Below are 19,631 nucleotides of genomic sequence, written 5' to 3'. Positions count from 1 at the left end.
TTCCCTTAAAATCATTCATTTGAGTGTAGGTTACGAGAAGTGTATTCTAGAATAACAGAAAATTAAAAATTCATTTTCAAGTTATGCAGTACTTAGTACATTCTTCCGCATAGCCGCTAAAATCAAATTGATTTAAAGCATGGAAATCATGTATTCAATAATAAAACAGAGAGCAGGACAAAAATTGTTCCCTGTAAATTCTTCATAACTCAGCTAAAACAATCTTTTAGAGGAGATATCAATAATTTGAGGAAGCTGAACTCATTATGCAAAGGTTTTATAATAAATCAAACGTAGGCTGTGATTTTGACAGTTAATCATAAATAAAATAATAGTTGTTAGTTACGTGCATTTAATAATGGCTTTGCAATTATCATTAGAAGAAAGAATTGAAATTGTGAGAATTTCTGGGGACAATTATCATAGTGAAAGAGAAGCAGCTAGGATATTTAATCACAAACATCCAAATCGACTTCCCATTGACAGAAGCACCGTCAGTAAAATTAACAAAACATTTAAAGAAACCGGTGCAGTCAGCAAACATATTTTAAAAAATAATCACCGAAGAAGAAATTTAAACGAAGGTGCTGTTTTAGATTATTTTAGAAACCACCCAAACAGAAGTTTACGAGTCGCCAGTTTGGATTTAAACTTACCGAGAGAGACTATTCGACGATGTCTTAAACAAAACAAAATGAGAGCATTTAAACCTAAATTTCTTCACTCTTTAAAGGCAGGTGATGAAGTGAAACGTATGGAATTTTGTTTGTGGGCACAAGGCGAGTACCTGAATACAAGAAATGTTTTAAATTGCATAATGTTTAGTGATGAAGCTTCTTTCAGCACCAATGGGGTAGTTTCATCGCAAAATGCTCGGTATTGGGCTACGGAAAATCCGCACTGGATCATAAATTGTAAAAGTCAATATTCCGAAAAAGTTAACGTTTGGTGTGGTAGGTATAGTACAAAATAGAATAATAGGTCCATATTTTTTTGATGGAAACATAAACGGGCAAAATTTTTTGGAATTTCTAAATAACCAATTATCGGACGAAATAGATGAAATGCCTCTTGCGGAACAAGTAAATTTATATTTTCAGCTCGACGGCTGTTCCGTGCACAATTCGAGGATTGTTAAAGAGTGGCTAAATAACCAGTTGCCAAATCATTGGATAGGACGAGGTAGTGACTTAATTGAATGGCCACCTAGATCGCCTGATCTAACAATATTAGACTTTTTTCTGTGGGGTATTCTGACACAAAAAGTATACAGAACAAGACCAACGAATCGAGCTGAACTCATGCAAAGGATACGACAAGCTTGTGCCGAAATTACAGTTCAACAAATAAGAAATAGTGTAAACAATATTCGGAAGAGATACGATAAATGTATTGAACTTAATGGAGGTTTGGTAGAAGCCACAAAAATTTGAATGTTTAGTTTCAAATCAATGTTTATTTTAGTATCAGTTTTTTCTTAATGGCAATTAATTGTTGAATAAATACTTTGAAACTTGTTTGTATACATTTTGTTTTCATCAGCTATAGAAGAAGGTAGAGTAAGTTCAGAATCTCATAAAATGTGATTTTCCAGGTGCGCTGTTACAAAAGTACTATTATTTATTATTGAGAAACTTCCAAAAAGCTTACAAGTATGACCATTAATACTTCAAGATTCTATCAAGATTTGGTAAAAGCGCAATTGGGAGATCCCATGACATGAGATTCTGAACTTGGTCTACTACTGCATAACTTGAAAATGAACTTTTAATTTTCTGTTATTCAATTATTCAATTTTTATTTTAATTTTCACTTCTCGTAACCTACACTCAAATGAATGATTTTAAGGGAATATTATCCACAAATCCAGTGGCGTAGTCAGATTTTTATTACAAAACGCTTGCACCACAAATCTCTCACAGTACCATATTTTCAGGAGTTATAACTGTAGAACGCATTGAGCTGTTGACTTCGGATTTTCACTGTACAAATTCACTGGTGTTCTACTTGGTGATGACAGTGTTGTCAGATCTCAAATATGTCTATAATCTGAATAAAAATTACAAACAAATACTTTGTTTCCAAAATTGAAGTTGTTGTAACTTCGTTGTTAACAAATATTTTTTAATGAAAATTTGACAGTTTTGATTTATAATGACTACGAATCCAGTGGTGTAGTCAAATTTGAAAACAAAAATTGCCTAATAAACTTTTGCCGTTTTTGACAAACAAAAAAAACCATAGAGTGCCTTGGAAGTGAAACTAAAATTGTAAAAGTTAGTGTCAAGATACAGTTTTTCATGCTTAATATTTCAATAAAAAAAAATTGAGATTGATTGAAAAATGCACATTCTACAGGGGTGGTTCCATTTTAAATGGGTCACACTGTATATATATATATATATATATATATATATATATATATATATATATATATATATATATATATATATATATATACATATATATATATATATATATATATATATATGTATATTATATATATAGATATATATATATATATATATATATATATATATATATATATATATATATATATATATATGTATATTATAAGCAGTAACTCGTCTTGATAATGCCATCTGAGATGATGGCGAAACGTCGACTATCGAATAGTACACAACGGATGAACACTCGAAAAAACAATACATCATATATGTATATATATATATATATATATATATATATATATATATATATATATATATATATATATATATATATATATATATATATATATGAAATCTAGAAAGGTTAATGCAGTCAAGCTGCTGGAAAATAATTCCATGAAAATCAAAAAATAAATAGATAAGTACTCTTTGATCATTCCCATATTGATTTCAATTTAAGAGCCACCGGTACACAGCTGTTTCAGCCTATTGGGCATCGTCAGTAACGGGCAGGCGGTCCTCGATTGAAGACAAAATGAGAAAAAACCAAGAAAGTACTTGATAAAAGCAAAAACTGAAATTACAAAGAGATAACATACAAGCAACAACCAAAAAATACAAAACTCGAAATATTAATAAAAGCTGAAAATTGAAAAATTTAAATTATTATTAACAAAAAATGAAAAAATAATTAATAATAAAAATTGAAAGATTCCAAACCAAATTACGTCACGACGTTTCGATTGTTAGTATCCACAATCGTCTTCGGGTGATAGGTGTTTTTTAGTCTTTTCAAACTATATTCATTTTATCTAAAATCTAAACTTTGGGATTGATCAGCCGTACTTATATTGTTTACAAAAATTGCCAATGATACTTTACGATTCCGGAGAGGGAGCCTGAAAATCAGCTACCAAGCCCAAGGCAGCAAACGCGCAAAGGAGGGTTACAAATAAGGCAGCAGGTGCTTGTTTATAAAAAAAAATACTTTTTTCAAATGAAGAAATGCATGTAAAGTGAGTCCGAATTATATCAAGGAGGTTACGTACAGCGCCATCTGCTCGCGAATAGATCAAGCAATAATGTCGATAATTCTGTCAAATACAGATCACGAGCTTGATAGTTACAAGCAAACAAATATACATACAGTTGAAGCTAATAAAAGCGTGTTAAAATAAAAATAAATTGAATATTTATCCCGCCTGAATCGTTTCCTGAATTCAGGTTTTTTTCCGTTTACTTCCGATTGTTGAATTGTCCAGATATACAGTTTCAATAAAAATGAAGTAATAAACGCAATCATCAAAAGATATTTGTCGGGTCAATAAATTGTGTGTATTTTTCAAATTTCAGTCCATAAGGAGGTCGTTTCAAAAATAGAATTTAATTTTCGTCACTGCTACTATAAATTGATTCCTCGTGGCTCGAAGATTTCTTCCTTGAGGTCACTATTTAACTTATGATAACAACTATTTGTGACCATCAATCCAAAATTTGTCATTAAAACAAGTATGATTCCGATTCATTTCACCAGTGAAACGAAGTGATTCACAAAGGATGAATAATTAGTTCATTTATCAACTTTCTATGGATCCCAGCCACGCGAACAGGTCAATCAATATACATTTTCTATAATACATGCATACAAAATAGTAGAAAATAGCTATTTATGATGGGTGTTAAAAGTAAGGTTTTATTTTGTGAGTTAAAAAGAAAAATTTCACGAACAAAATAAAACTTACTTTTAACACAAATATCATACAAAGTTTTTTGTACAACTTTCCTGTTTTCATAATGAAATAAATAAATTTATATTTCTATAAAAACACATTTTGACATATCTTGTCAGTTAACTATTTTCATGTTATTGCTTTGCTGTAAAGTGGCCGTGTCAGGTGACGCCGAATCACCTGGTTACCACCAATCAGTATTGTTTACAGCTCCCGCGTTTTATTCAAAGTCACATTTAAAGTTCTTGCTGGTGTTTGAGGTCTTGCATAATGAAGAACAATAGTGAGGAACTGTGTGTTCCTGACGATATTGAAGACGTTGCAAAAAGAGCTTCAATTGAATTGTTACCAAAAAACCGGTTCAGCAGTACGACATCGCCTATTCTAATTTTCTTAGCTGGTGTAGACGTCGAAGGAAATTTCAGCGAAACCGTCTTCTTAGCCTATCTAGAAGAGATATCAAAAATATGGAACAACTCGTCAACTTTGTGGAACAAGTTTTCAATGATAAAGTCGAGTGCGCTCGTTAAAAATATTTAATATTTAATACAAGCAAATATTTCAAGGTAATAACATTTTTAAAGCAGAAAAATGAAAGTTATAGGCCCAAAAAATCAAAAACTCTTACGTTTGAACAATTCCAGAGGTTTATAAATAAAGCGCGAGATGAAAAATGTTTGATGATAAAAGTTGCTACTATTTTCGGAATATATGTAGCCTGCCGGCGTGAAGAGCTGTGCCATTTATTAATACAAAACATTAAATTAATGAATAAATCATTGATTGTTCAAGATCCAAATAAAAAAACAAAAATAGATCGTTTTTTTTGCATTGTTGGAAAAAACATTGACTATTTTAATACATTCCTTGCATTACGCCCTTCTATTATTATCAACGTTTTTTTCTGAAATACTCCAATTATGAATGCAGTGCAGTGCCGGTATACACACGTTTGGGAAAATGATCTCTACCATTGCTGAGTTTCTGAACCTCCCGGAACCAGAGGAATATACAGGTCACTGTTTCAGAAGGAGCAAATACAACGGATATTAAGAAGCACGGAGGATGGAAGTCTACAACAGTAGCTGAGGTGTATTTCATCAGTTCGGACTTCCATTGTCTAATATAATATAAATTGATTTGAAATCTCTGAAAGAATATGTAAAAAAATTAGAAAGATTAAACGAAAAAATAACAATTTTATTAAACAAAAACTGAAATTACAAAGAAATAACATAACAAGCAGCAACCAAAAAAATAAAAAATTGAGATATCAATACAAGCTAAAAATTAAAAAACTAAAAATATTATTAACAACAAATGAAAATTAAAAGATTCCAAACCAAGTTTTGTCACGACGTTTCGGGTAATAACAGTTATCACCCGAGTCAGCAACAAAATAGAAACAGTCTCTGCGTTTTAAGATGAGCAACAAATTATTATAGAAAATATTTTACGAAAAATTCGAGAGTTAAGCTAGTGTGGCCGGTTTGCAGGTTTACCAGTTTCCAATCTCTTCCGAACTCCGGTTTTAATTTTGTTTCTGACTCTCTACAGTTTTATGAGGAGCAACAATTTTTTGAGGGTGGTTGACAATGTTTCGTGATGCATTCCATTAGTTCGGACTTCCATTGTCTAATATGATATAAATTTATCTGAAATCCCTGAAAAAATCTATAAAATATCAAAAAGAGTACCTGAAAAAAAAAACAATTATAATAAGCAAACAAACTGAAATTACAACGGAATAAAATACAAGCAACAATAAAAAGAATCATAAAATTGAACTATTAACATGGGATGAAAATTAAAAATGATTAACAAGAAATTAAAATTAAATATTAAAAGATCTCCAGCCAAGTTACTTCACGACGTTTCGATTGTTAGTATCCACAATCGTTCTCGGGTGATAACTGGACTTATTCGGCATCGTCAACAGCCATCTTGGGTTCAAACAGGTTGGAGCCTAGCTCCCTTACCCTTTGTACTGAGGTTCGTCAGAAAGACAAACGGGTCAATACTGATTGTTCGGCATGAATGTCCTCAGACATCAGTGCCGCCCTTCACGTGGACCCCTACCTGGCTGGGGTATTTGGATGAAGATATTGTTCATCTTTTAACGGGGAACATGAGGACCTTACTCGACAGAGTGTCTGGGCCTTCTATATCGGAAGGGGTCGTCAACTGTTTGGTATCAAGCTTCGAAGGGTGAATGAACTCCTTGGAGTGAGCCAATCCTGGAAGATGCCAATGACCGGTTCTGGTCCGATGAAGCTGCTTGCAGCACCCTCCTTTGCAAGGGAGTCAGCAGCCTCATTGCCTTCCAGGCCAGTATGACCAGAAATCCAGACCAGAGACGATATGTTAAGTCTTCCTATCGAGGAGAGTCATTTTTGGCAATATGCTACCAATTTAGACGTTGCTCGGTAGGAGCCAAGAGCTTCCAACGCAGCTTGACTGTTCTAGAATATTTTTATTGACTTGTATATGAGGTTGTATTCTTCCAATCTCTCCGCACACAATTCAGTAGCGTAAATTTCCGCTAGAAATACACTCGCATAGGTTCCTAGGCAGGTTGATATCTCTGTCCTGGGTCTGCGACTGAAAACACCTGCACCAGAACCGGGCCAGAGTGACTGGATTTATTAGCAAGACTTCAACCTTTACAAGGTTATCGACATCTCTTCCGTGACTTTCCAAAAATAAATATTTTTCATATTTTTCTGTCACATTTTTTGGGACAGAAAATAAATATTTATAAATATTGTAATTTAAATTTATTCAAATTTATAATAAACCGTATATGAATTCTCATCAAATTACCCCAACTTTCCCTAGATTCACACTCGCACCACCTATAAAGGACGGTATATGCTGAAACTCATTTTCTACTTCTGGAGTTCTTCGATTATTTATTTGAAGAATACTTTAGAAAAAAATAGGTTTATTAGTTTTTTCTGCAAAAATGCCAAAACTGAAATTGGTCGCAGTCAAGCGGAAAGTGCTAGGTATAATTCAATTGTACTATCACTCTTTATAGTATCCTCCATGATGTTGTTGTATATGTCCAATAAAATGAGGATTCAAATTACCATGCAAAAGGCAAGCCTGCATTTTTCAATATAAGTTCATTTTAGCATACATTCAAAGGATTTATAGTTGAAAAATGTTGAATTTCATTTAGGGGATAGAAAATGAATAAAAACTACCCCAAAAATCCCTTTTTTGAATATATCTCGAAAGCATAAAAATATATGAAAAGAGGTATGAAAAAAAAATTCTCGTGATTATTTTATAAGATATACTTTGGTTAAATAACTAATTTTTAAAAGTTTTTAATTTACATGAAAACCTTCATAATTTTTAAACTAAAAATTTAGATTTTTTTACTCCTTGAAACTTCTCTTGAAAGCCTTTTAAAAAAATATAAAAATTTTGATTTTTCACTTTGTTATTACTAATCAAAGACAGTAAAACAAAATTCAATTGAAGCAATGAAAAATTTTTATTTATATTCAAATTTATTTATATTCTTATTATTGAGAGCTAAATAAAAATGGTTTTTACGCAACTTGTAGCTCTATTGGTTTGAAAAATTATTATAAACAAATGTATTGTTTATGAGATATTTGAAATTTTTTTGGGGATTTTTATCAGTAACGAATTTTATGATTTTTAAAAACAAAATCGTTTCTCAAAAAAAAATATTGCTTAAAGCATTTGTTGATTAACAATTTTTTTTGCTAGTAAATATGAATATTGAGGAATGATTTTTTTTAATCATAATTTCTATTTCTTTTTATTCTGTGTTTTTTATTCATATGGTTTATTCACATGGTTTTTGTGTCAAAAAATACGGAAATTTTTTTTACACAAAAAGAATGAAAAATGTCAATAATTAAATTACAGGAGATTATATTTTTTGGATCTACACGTCTTTGTATATAGTTAGTTATTTGAAATTGATTGCTTTCTTCGTTCTTTGTTTTGGAAGATTCCCCACATTTTTTTGTATCGAGATGGATTAGTAGAAAGCTAAAAATTTCAATAATTCTTAACCAAATGCCTCAATTTTACTTTTTAATGTTTTTTAGGTGAAGAAGAATGTTCAGTACTAAAAATCATTATAATCGAGGACCCTTTCTTCTTCAGAATCCTCATGAGATTCAGCGTTTTTCAAAATATCATTAATAATCAGCCACCATTAATAATTTCCTACGTATTGTATGAAGTCATCATCAAGGCCTGACGCAGTTTTTCTGCATCCACATCGTTGAGTCGCACAGTTGGTATGACAGCTGCAGAACATCTGAAAATATAGTTTCAACAATTAAATTTCAATAAAAAATGAGAGTTTGAATAATAAAATTATAATACTTTGCAAATTACCTGTCTTAACAAATCTTCAGGCGCAGGTTTATCGGTTGTCATAATTGGGATCATCAACATATTAAGTCGTTTCCATCCCCATTGCTCAGGCTGAAGGTTATTTCCACTCCATTGTTGAATTTGATAAAAAACTCGTTTAGCATGTTGAATCAAGCTGAAGATGTAGGAGGTAAACTTGCCAGTCGAATTTCAGTCTTAGTTTGTGTAGGTTAACAAAAAGTTTATAACACAGTTCTTCAATTGTTAAATTTTCATCGAGATGTGCATATAAATAAAATATAAATAAAGTTGCTGCATTTTGTAGATGCTGGAAGTTCCTCAGTCAATTTTTCAACTCGTACAAACTTTGTCTTGTCCGCAGATCGTTTTCTGCAAACTGAAAACAGAATTTATAATAATTAAACTATTGTTTTCAAATAAATAATCTGTACATACTGACCTACTGAGTAAATTCTCAATGTCTTCCGATATTTGAAATTTTATTGATTTGAAAATTTTCATTCAAAATATAGAAGAGTAATAATTTCTGAAACAAAAATATTATCGTCTTTATTACAATGTCATGCTAATCGGCAAAATTTCCGCTACTGGTCAACGGAAAATCGTCACTGGATGAGGTTTTAGCAGGATGGAGCAGGGAGGCGAGGATGGATTGAATGGCCAGCGCGATCACCTGATCTTTCATCATTAGATTTTTTTTATGGGGATATGTGAAGGGCAATGTGTACAAAACTATACCCTCAGATTTTAATGACTCAATAGAACGAATAACGCTTGCGATTAGGTCGGCCATGCCTGATATGTTGAATAATGTTTGAAGACAGTTTTATTTGAGATTAGGATGTTGCCAAGACGTTTGCGGTTAACTTCGTTAACTTCATTAACATCCATAATTATTTTTCGCATTCTACATCCAATTTCGGTAACCACATGATTTCAATTTATTTTATCTTAGTTGTTGCAATGAACTTAAAAGCGATAATATCAAAAAATTCCCCTGTCATGCGAAGGGGTTTCAAGGAAGGGGTGACATTTTTAAGTAGAAGAATGTCAAATTATAATTTACATTTGACGTCTTCCGGGTTTTTTTTTAATATGTAGTGTAACCGTAATAATGAATTTATTCCATTTGGCTTTTACACACTGTATATATTTCGCAGATTAAAAAATAAAAATTTATTTTCGAAAATATTTTTGTGTATAATAAATTATTCAATTTTTTTACATAAGAATGAATAAGATGAATAATTCATTAAATTCTTATAAATCATTTCTTGCAATGAAAACATTTTACTGTTAGGTTCTGTCATCGTAGAGTAAAACATAAAATAATATACAGTATATACAAACCATCATGAAATCGACATGACTCCTTACCTTCCCACACTCTATATTTCAGGTAATTTTTCACTTTACTTTTGTCTATTAATGTCTTTAAACCATTTTTTTCACAGTTGCAATTGTGTCACAATCACTTTCAAGAGGCAATTCACAAATAGAGCACAACTCACGCTCCATTTTCACTTTTCACAGGTTCTTCAATAGAATGCAAAAAAACACTCTAATGAAATGGACGCAAACACTTTCGGAAATGAAAATAAATAGAACTCGCATTCATTCGTATGTGCACCTGGGAAACTCTGACAACACTTAATCTATTTCGTAGTGCTGGAGAGATATAGCCGCTCTACTGCAGCCCGTCCGAACTATAAGTATAAATTGATTATTGCAAATATATCGGTTTCTATTGCAAATACGTCAAAAGTGATCGATAACGATTTTATAGAAAAATTTATTGCCTACATTTGTTTCGACCTTTTTTTCATATATTTTTATGCTTTCGAGATATATTCAAAAAAGGGATTTTTGGGGTAGTTTTTATTCACTTTCTATCCCCTAAATGAAATTCTACATTTTTTAACTATAAATCCTTTGAATGTATGCTAAAATGAACTTATATTGAAAAATGCGCTTTTTGCATGGTAATTTGAATCCTTATTTTATTGGACTATATAGTGGTATTAATGGCTTCAGTACTTGAGCATGACAAAGAAATGTGTTTTTGACCAGTCAGAAATAATGCCTCACAAAGATCTTCCCTTACAAAACCAAGTATTTCGTGAATATCCTAATATTATAACCAATCATCTCTTTTTCATTCGTACATTCGCTTTCTATAATAGAGAAAGAACAATGGTTTCATTAAAATTTTCAATAATGCTCAAATGCAGCAGCTGAAACTTTCATTGTTGAAGAACAAAGGGAGGAAATACTTTTCAATGAAGGCAGTAATTGTATTCTCGCAATGTATGATACCAAAACTGCCTAAAACTTTAATGAACTGTGATACAAACGTTTCATAGCATTGCCTTCAAAGAACAAGAGCGTATTGACAATTTAATCGTAAATTATAAAATCAATGGGTAAATACTCAATAGGGTTTGAATTGAAATATTGTTATATATATAGATCATTTGCAAATGAAATCACATTATATTCATCTGCAAACAAAGGTGCAGGTATTTAATATAATTAATTTAAATTTATGTCGAGTTCCTACCCGCTGGTTTTATCAATCAGTGTCATTTTTGGTATTTCTTTGAAAACACTATACAACTCACTTGGTTGCCTCTGATGAAGGATGCAAGAAAATTAACGTATTTAAATAGTTTCCTTGCAAGTCCATAATAGAAAAATAATACTTATATAGTCGAAGTAAACGATATTTTGCACTTTTAAAGCTGGCGGCACTCTCAAAAGCACAAAAAAATTTATACATAGAAATGAATCGGCTGCGAAATACTACACGTGTACTGTAGAATTGACAGTTCGTATTGGATAATTTTTACTAACCGAGTTTTATAATTGGCTGAAGAGTCATAAAATTAAATTTGAAGTCATGTTACGGTGACAAATAGAAATCGGGGAATGCGGGGATGGTTATCGCCGAACTAATCGCGATTTGAGTGTTGAAATTCGATATTGGTGCAGTTATAATTAGGTACTTGAAGTTTTTGTTATCTGTTTAAAATGTGGCGTCCTTGGACGAGTACTTCTAGTAATAACATGTGATAACAACGTAAATAATAAACAAACGTCAAGCACTTATGGAAAGCAGAAGAACAGTGGAATTGCGTAACAAATACTTAAAACAAATAACTAAATATAGACAAGAACAATGGCAAATTTTCTATTTGGACGAAACTTGGTATGACACTCACGACACAGTTACGAAAGAGTAGACTGATGTTTCGAGAATGTGTATGCCTAACATGCCTGCAAACGAAAGATCGCGATTAATCATTGCGGAGGAAGTAAAAGATGGGTTCCGAATTTTTTGAAACTATGTGAAAAAAATTTGAGGACTGCAATGTTGCCTGTTATAACAACATGGAAGCTAATATTTTCGAGGAATGGTTTAAATACGCATTGATCCCAAATTTGGATGCGAATAGTGTAATAGTTCTTGACAACGCTTCCTATCATTCGCGACAGCTCATCAAAGTACCGAATAAAAATTCGAGGAAAGATGAAATACAAAGTTTTTCCAATAGATAACAATTTGTATTTTGAAGATTACTATACCAAAAACCAACTACTTGAAGTTTTACAAACATACACATTTGAAAAAGTGTAGGCCCTTGAGAGTATTGCTGAAAATTATGGACACACCATTCTGAGACTTCCCCCTCCCCTATTTTTGTGTTTTCAATCCCATCGAGTTGATTTGGGGAAAATTGAAACAAAGCATCAGGCGTAAAAATAATTTTCCAAAATTGATATATAAGGTAATAGAGCTAATTAAAGAAGAAGTATTTAATATTACCGAAGAAGATTTGCAGAAAAGGATTAAAAAAGTAATTTTAATTGGAAAAGAATATATGGAGATTGGACACTTACATATTAACGGTGGAAATAAATTCATTATTTGTATAAACGACAACAGTGATAGTGAAACAGAGAATATGGAAGAGGAATTATCAGAAGCTTTCGAAGAAAGTTAGTGAAGTGTTTTTGAAGCGATCGATTGTATACATAAAAACGAATAACGAAATTAGTTAGCTCCCTACCTATATTATTAAAGGGGAGCTGTTGGAAGGTAGGTTGCACTATATCGTTTACTTGAACTATTCCTCCAGAAGAATGAGATTGCAGAAGATAACTACTTAAAATCAATCAAAATTAATCAATATATAGCTATTTTACAAAAATGTTTCTTCAGAGGCATATATAATTCAAATAAATAATCGATTAAAGTATAACTTACATGTCTACAATTTCTCTGATACGTTATTATGTTCATCAAAGACAACTGCAACTTTAAAAAGGGTGAACTGGCTGTTCATTAAACATCAATTGGAGTACCTATGTTCGATACCGGGATTGAAAAATTTAGAGACAAGAATTAATTTAGAGAGAGAAAATGAAATATATGAGATTCTCAGTTGAATGCAATTTTCATTGCAGTTAAATGGATTTTTAATAATACGTGTAATAACAAACGTTACAGAGAAGGAAATTTTGTGAACCAAATCATTATACGTGATGCTTTCCAACAGCACGTTTTATAATACACTGACAGAAATAAAGACTTCAACAGACGGATATTGCATGAAACAGGGGAGAAAAAACAGACAGGATATAGATGGCTACAGGTTCTCTAAGATAATCAAAAAAACTATCTCTGGCTGGTAGATGCAGTCAATACCCCGCAGCTATGGGTGAACATCTTCCTGAGATATGTCACAGGAGACATATTTCCAAAATTCTTTATTTGTCTATTTGGATACATCAATAACAAAAAATCTATTTACATATGTGAAAAAACGTATTCTTCCTCATATGGGAGTAGGGATAGGGAAGGAAGGGGGATAAGTATAGGGGTGGAAGGGGATTGGCAAGAGGACGACTGTTTTGTTGAGTCTAAAGCCCATTTCACACAGAACAGATGTCTGTCAGAGACGAGGCTTCGGCAAGGCACGGACGTGGCGGAAGCGTGGCGTATGCAATGCACACAGAGGGGCGGGACAGTGGCGAGAAAGAACGCCACTAACCTGTTGGTGTGTACTACAACATGACTTTTTCAAGCAGTGACAAAGATGATGAGGATATGTGGGATTTGGTGTATTTTATCAGCAATTTTCTGCCAAACCTTGTCTTGGCACTCATATTACAATATTCAGCACGATTAAAATTAAATAAACAAGGATATTTATCAACTTCTTCGCAAAGTTGTATGTTGGAGTCAACAACATTTCGCCTTTTTTGGAGGATGAAGACGGATATACACGTGGTGAGGAACTGGCGTGCCCCTTCTTATACGCCACGAGAGACGATGGCGAGGGCGGGAGGGCGACCGCCCGCGCCACGTCACTTCTATGCACATTGGATCTTTTGTTTACATAGAAGAGATGCGAAAGGGACAAAGGTCCACTCCAAGTGTCTGCCAGACGTCGGTTCTGTGTGAATTGGGCCTAACAAGACGGCAGAATACATGCCGCCACACAGTCCCTCTCCGCTCAACAGATTTTTGCTTTAACCTAGGTCTATGACGTCTCGCTTCCTGCCGAAGCTCACGCGAGAGCTCCTCTTGCGGTGCGATTTCGATTTCCTGTTCATGAAAAAAAAGGTATGAGTAAATCTGCTATCACGCTACAGCGAGAATTATCTTATCCAATTTTTCCATGGACTAAACGTGGTCGTGTTCTCGCCGTTCATGGAAGATATCCAGTGAGGCATAGATCAGCCCGTGTTCACGGGGCTGATTATGATAACTCCTAATAACCGTAACGTCCCTCGTCAGCGGACTCTTCGGCAGAAAGAACTTGAAGAATTTCTGAAACAGCCTCCCTGATATGTTTAGTGACTGTCTCGACTTCAGCCAAATTTAACACATCAACCAATGAAATTTATCCGTCACTATTCGTGAAAATACAAGGCACCTTGTCCTACATCCTTTCGAGTCTCTGTAAATGAAATATCTTGAGGCTGCAGAACACATGACTGGTGTACAACATAGCTGGTCTTATTACTTTTTTTGTAAATAAGCAATTTGTTAACACTGAGCTTTGAGTTCCGTGCAATGAGCGGATATGTGCGTTTTTTCGCCGCAGCCGCTCGTTGGGTCGCCAGGCTCAAGTGTTCCTGAAAATTCAGGCGTCTATCCAGGATAACTCCCAGATATCGCGCGCTTTTCTGTACATCAACGCTCACGCCTTTGATTCGCAACTCCCCGAAGATCTTTACGTTGGTAAATTTCTTCGAAAATTTAACGAGCTCGGTTACCGATGTGTTCATCTGAATTTTATTCCTATCAAAGTACGGCACGACCATCCTGTCGAGGTGGATATCTGCAGCTGCTGCTTAGCCACCTCGCTCGAGAACGAATGAGCGTAAACTTCGGTATTGTCTGCATAGATACCCACATTCGTTCGCGAGAACATGAGAAAGTCGTACGTGAACAATGAATACAGATACGGTGATAAGCAGGACCCCTGTGGGACACCTGCTTTAATCGGTTAATGTGCAGATGTGGTTTGGTCCATTCTCACACAAAAATTTCAGTTGCTCAGGTAGCCACATTTTGGCGACAAACCCTTCTGGGAGACATAATTCCCGAGCCACACTTTTGTGGTGCTCATCTGTCTGACGAAGCTAGTCGCAGACTGACCGTCTATCAGGTCTTCACAAGGAAATTCGGGCTCTGTTAGCAGAGAGCATACTTTGTACCTGCCTCGCCAAGGACCGTAGCAGGTTTTCAGCGTTTTGCAGAAATCCTCTCTTGCAAGATGACCTTAACGGTTACTCATCAAATAAAGTAATTTGATTCGTAAAGAAACCGGATCAATTTGGTAGAGTTTGAATAAGTGTGAAAGATAAATTGACTCACTTTACCCCTATCTGCCCACCTATCTACCTACTCTTCGTAGATTGTGTTGGGCAGATAATTTTCAGACCTGCTTCCTTCAAAACTTTTTGGACATATTCGATCGACACTGGCCTCTGACGATAAGTTTTTCAAGATCAAAAACCACTTTTGAAGAACCTATAATTCCAGTTTTTGCGTACCTACAATAATGGGAATTCTCAATATCAAATTCAATCGTATCTTTTTATCGGCGGTGAGTTGAATTGATAACATTTACAGACACAGATAAATGTATTTTCTTTTTACCGACCATTTTAACAATTGTATTGATACAGGAAGTGTTTTGCAAGAATAAACACGACATTTTGAAATTTTTCATTTTCAAACTAGCAGGTTTGTTATCGTAAGTGATTCGTTCTACTCATTCAATCAATCGCTGTTCGTTCGATTTCAACTTTCGTTTTTTTCTCTCATTTGTTTTTATTGAATAGTTATGACGAATTTTGCTTATTTTTCAAGCATATATCATTTGTTTTTTATCGTGTCAATATCAATGTGAAGTGATCTCCTAAAAATTACGATTCAATTGTAATGGCAATTTAGAAGTTTTCCATTCTAATAATTTTAAATACTGACGGCATCATTAGGCAAATTATTGTTGATATTTTTAGACTTTGGCCATGTAAGATGTTAATGATTCAATACCCTATCACTTTCGAAACGAACATTTAATATTTGTCATGATGATATTGTGTACAAAGTTTCATTAGGAACGATATTCCACATCTCTTTCTTTCAATAACAATTCATAATGTATACAAATTTCACATATAACTACGTGTTTCTACATGAATTAAATAACAATGACAATCGGTAAATATAAAATCTTTTTATGAAGAAAATACTTTCACTAGTATTCGACAAAAAATCCAGCATTTTGCATAATTCTTGGTAAACTTCCTTTTTTTAAAATTATCCCCTATGAACTTTGCGATAGTTAATATTCTTAGTTAAATGATAAGAATTGTAGTTCGAATAAAAAGTTATTGTTATCGCTATATTGAGGAACATTATTTTCGAAAGCTTTTCGTAACGAATTCAACATATTTAATGAAATTGGCTTGTGTTTTACAATAGAAACTATCATTTTGTGATATTATAACGAAATTTTGGAAAAAACAACAAAAAACTCTGAAATTAGCATGTTCTAAATACTGTACAGCCGACAACGAATGTATAATATTGTAGAATAGATTCGTATAGAACATTATGTCTAGGCCGTTGAGAATTCAACCAGCAGGACATAAGCCCTTTACGCTTTCCTCTGAATCATACATACTCGAAATGGTATTTCATTTGGGCTCTGTAGTGTTAAAGTTTGCTATAGTAAAGTTGATTATTTCTAAACAGGTGAGGTTACACGAATAAAACACATTTTTTTATTGTAATATTTAGTAAATTACCAAAGTAGATAAATAATAATTGAATAACAAGTTTGTTTGATTTAAAAATAAAATTGCATTATTTTCATTTTAACATATTACTATACACTTGTAGAATTAGAATTGCAACCTCTGGCCTAAAATAAATCTGAAGAAAACACTTTTCCGCGCCAGAACAAAACCCCGTTTCGATATGCGTTTTGCTAAACAAATTACCATCATCAGGAGACGATAAAAACAGAGTTTTGTTCTAGTGTGGGAGAAACGTTTTGTTTGGAAAGTCGAATTAGAACATAAAAACAGTGTGAACTCTGGTCTGAATTGTCAAAAGAAGAAATGGCTTTAATTTTTTAAAACACCCGCTATAGTATAAATTTTTAAAAGATCACTCTTGGTAATGCCCGTGACATCATATTCTATTTACAAACTTACGGTGAAGAAAATATGTTACAAATAAAATTATTGAATTTTGAGAGTGAATGAGTTTAGGAAAAGGTTGCTTTCTCAAACAAATTATGAAACCAGTTTAAGTGATAATAATGTCCAAATGAATGAAGTGGATATATATTACTCGATTACCATGTATAATTGACTGTTTTCTTTATTCTGTTTCTCAAAAATTCAAAATAATGAGTGAAAATGTCGAGAATACACAAGTGAACTTTTTTGAAGTATGAACATTATTGGGCTAACCGCATACTGGCAATTTTTTAATTTCCCTTATTGAATGATTTGTCCATGTAGAAACAAGATTTATAGATGAACAAATTCATAATTTGATTGACAGTTCGAAAAATACCTAATCACTTCATTTATTAATTTTCGCCAGTATTCGGAGAGAGACAGGTATAAACATTTGTTTCCTTTTTTCCAGAAACAATTTAAGTCTACAAGAAATTCGAACGTGTTGTAATTTTTTAGTTGCCGCAACTAAACAATTGCCTATCCCAACTAGCAATTTTATATTTTATAGTGGTTGTGAAAACGTTTCGGAGAAACAAATTATAAAACTGAATATGTCCCAGAAATGTTTTCAATGTGTTTATAAAACAGCTATAAATAGGAAATTGGTACCGTTTTATAAAACATTATAGTCTTTATCAATATTTTGTAAGGCCTTTTACAAACACTACAACAAAGTTTTATAAACATTTCGGCAGTAACTATAAAATAATTTAAATACAATTTTATAACAGTTTTTTAGTAATTCCAAGTAAGCTTTATAAAATATAATGCATCCTAAAACGATAACGATAAAATAAAAAAGTGTTCAAAATGTTTTATTAAAGGCGCAAGAAGTAATTTTTGTATTGGACACTGGAAAAATATTATAGATATGTCACCAACTAAAAACTAACAAATAGACACGTTGGGGCATTTTAATAATTTCACTTTTTCATTTATAAAACTGTTGGAGACATTGCTTATGCTTCAAATATTGATATTTTAACTGCGAATAAAAATTTATTGACAAATATATACCCTATTATTAGTAAAATTTAAGCACGTCACTCTTTTATTAAAATTTTTGGAAAAATTTATTGATTATACATAAATTCACGAGAGCGACGTTTTCATTTTCTCGTCGCGAATTGACTCTGTTTGTTCTAAATAATATAATCATATAATATCTATATACTTTTCATCTGTAAATATCACTATATGTGCAGTAATTCATATTTTCAACTCATCTAATGGCTGTATTCCGAATTGCTATCATTTTATAATGGCGTCGTTCTATAAAATAATTTGGTATCAATAGCAAGAGTTTAAATGTGTTTTAGCTTCTATTTAACCACTATAAAACTGTTAAGAAACACTCAGTTCTAGGAGTGATGGTATTGCGGCAGAGTCGGACTTGTTTCAAAGTTATAGATTTCTATAAAAATGAAGACAGGATTTCCCACGTATTGTTTGGATGAATATTCTCTGTCGGGATGTTTTGGCTAAGAAGCTTCTTCCATTCATTATAAAAGCTGAATTTCGAAGAAGTGTTGAGCTAGTAATTTCAGTGTATATAAACGTGGTGTTCCACTTAAATCGACGGATTTTTATCATCAACAACCTTTGTCTGTTTTTAGCAAGAACAAAATTGAAGCAATAGGTAACGTGAGTCTTAGTCTAAAACGAACTACTTTTCTTAATTTTTTTCCAGTGACCAATATTACACGACGTTATTAGGTATAAGTATATTTATTGGGACGCTAGTCAAATAAAACTGACAAATTATACTTCATTAGACGACCTCAAAAATCAATGTCAGCTGATTCTTCTTAAATGCTGCATTTTATTCTTGGCGACAGCAAATATATATTAGCGGAAGCAATTTGATTTTATAACAGATATTTCATTGTTTTGGAATTGTAGTAAATATACCATACTATGAAATAGTTCGAAAATTATCATTAAAGTGACAATATGATAATGAAATCAAAATTGTGTTTGAAAGCATTTCAATAAAATAATTTCATTGAAGCCACGGGAAGCAGTTATAAAACAATCTTGAAGTAGTTTTATAAAGAGCATAAAAGCCTCACAGAAAAGTGCTATAAAACTGCTACAAATCGATTTACTTTTACAGGAAAATATTTTTTATAAGTTAATTGTAAAAACGTTTCTGTGATAATTTCGTGACTATTTTATAACGGATTTTCAATTTTATTTCATAAACATTTCTAAGACAAATTTATAAAACAATTATATTGCTTACAACTGTATTATATTCACGGCTGGTCTAATATAATCAATTAACATTTTGGAAGTAATTATAAAATACTAACAAAATAAAACT

General features: G+C 32.5%; 1 protein-coding gene and 1 long non-coding RNA gene across 3 annotated transcripts in view; one reads left to right on the top strand and one right to left on the bottom strand.

Moving 5' to 3' along the window:
- LOC111512193 (oxysterol-binding protein-related protein 9) overlaps nt 1-19,631 on the top strand; it is a 187,080-nt gene that overhangs the window by 8,587 nt on the left and 158,862 nt on the right. The gene's annotated exons all lie outside the window — the stretch shown is intronic.
- LOC141484969 (uncharacterized) lies at nt 7,879-9,707 on the bottom strand. The gene is made up of 3 exons (XR_012466909.1): nt 8,970-9,707; nt 8,531-8,906; nt 7,879-8,450 (listed from the first exon to the last, which is right to left on the bottom strand). It is a non-coding gene; the product is annotated as an uncharacterized lncRNA (long non-coding RNA).

This window comes from Leptinotarsa decemlineata, unplaced genomic scaffold, assembly GCF_025532065.1.
Source record: "Leptinotarsa decemlineata unplaced genomic scaffold, Ldec_3_MD MMD2_tig00026299_RagTag_RagTag, whole genome shotgun sequence".
Classification (NCBI taxonomy): domain Eukaryota; kingdom Metazoa; phylum Arthropoda; class Insecta; order Coleoptera; family Chrysomelidae; genus Leptinotarsa; species Leptinotarsa decemlineata.
The sequence above is the reverse complement of the archived record's forward strand: the minus strand, read 5'-3'. Positions and strand labels throughout refer to the sequence as shown.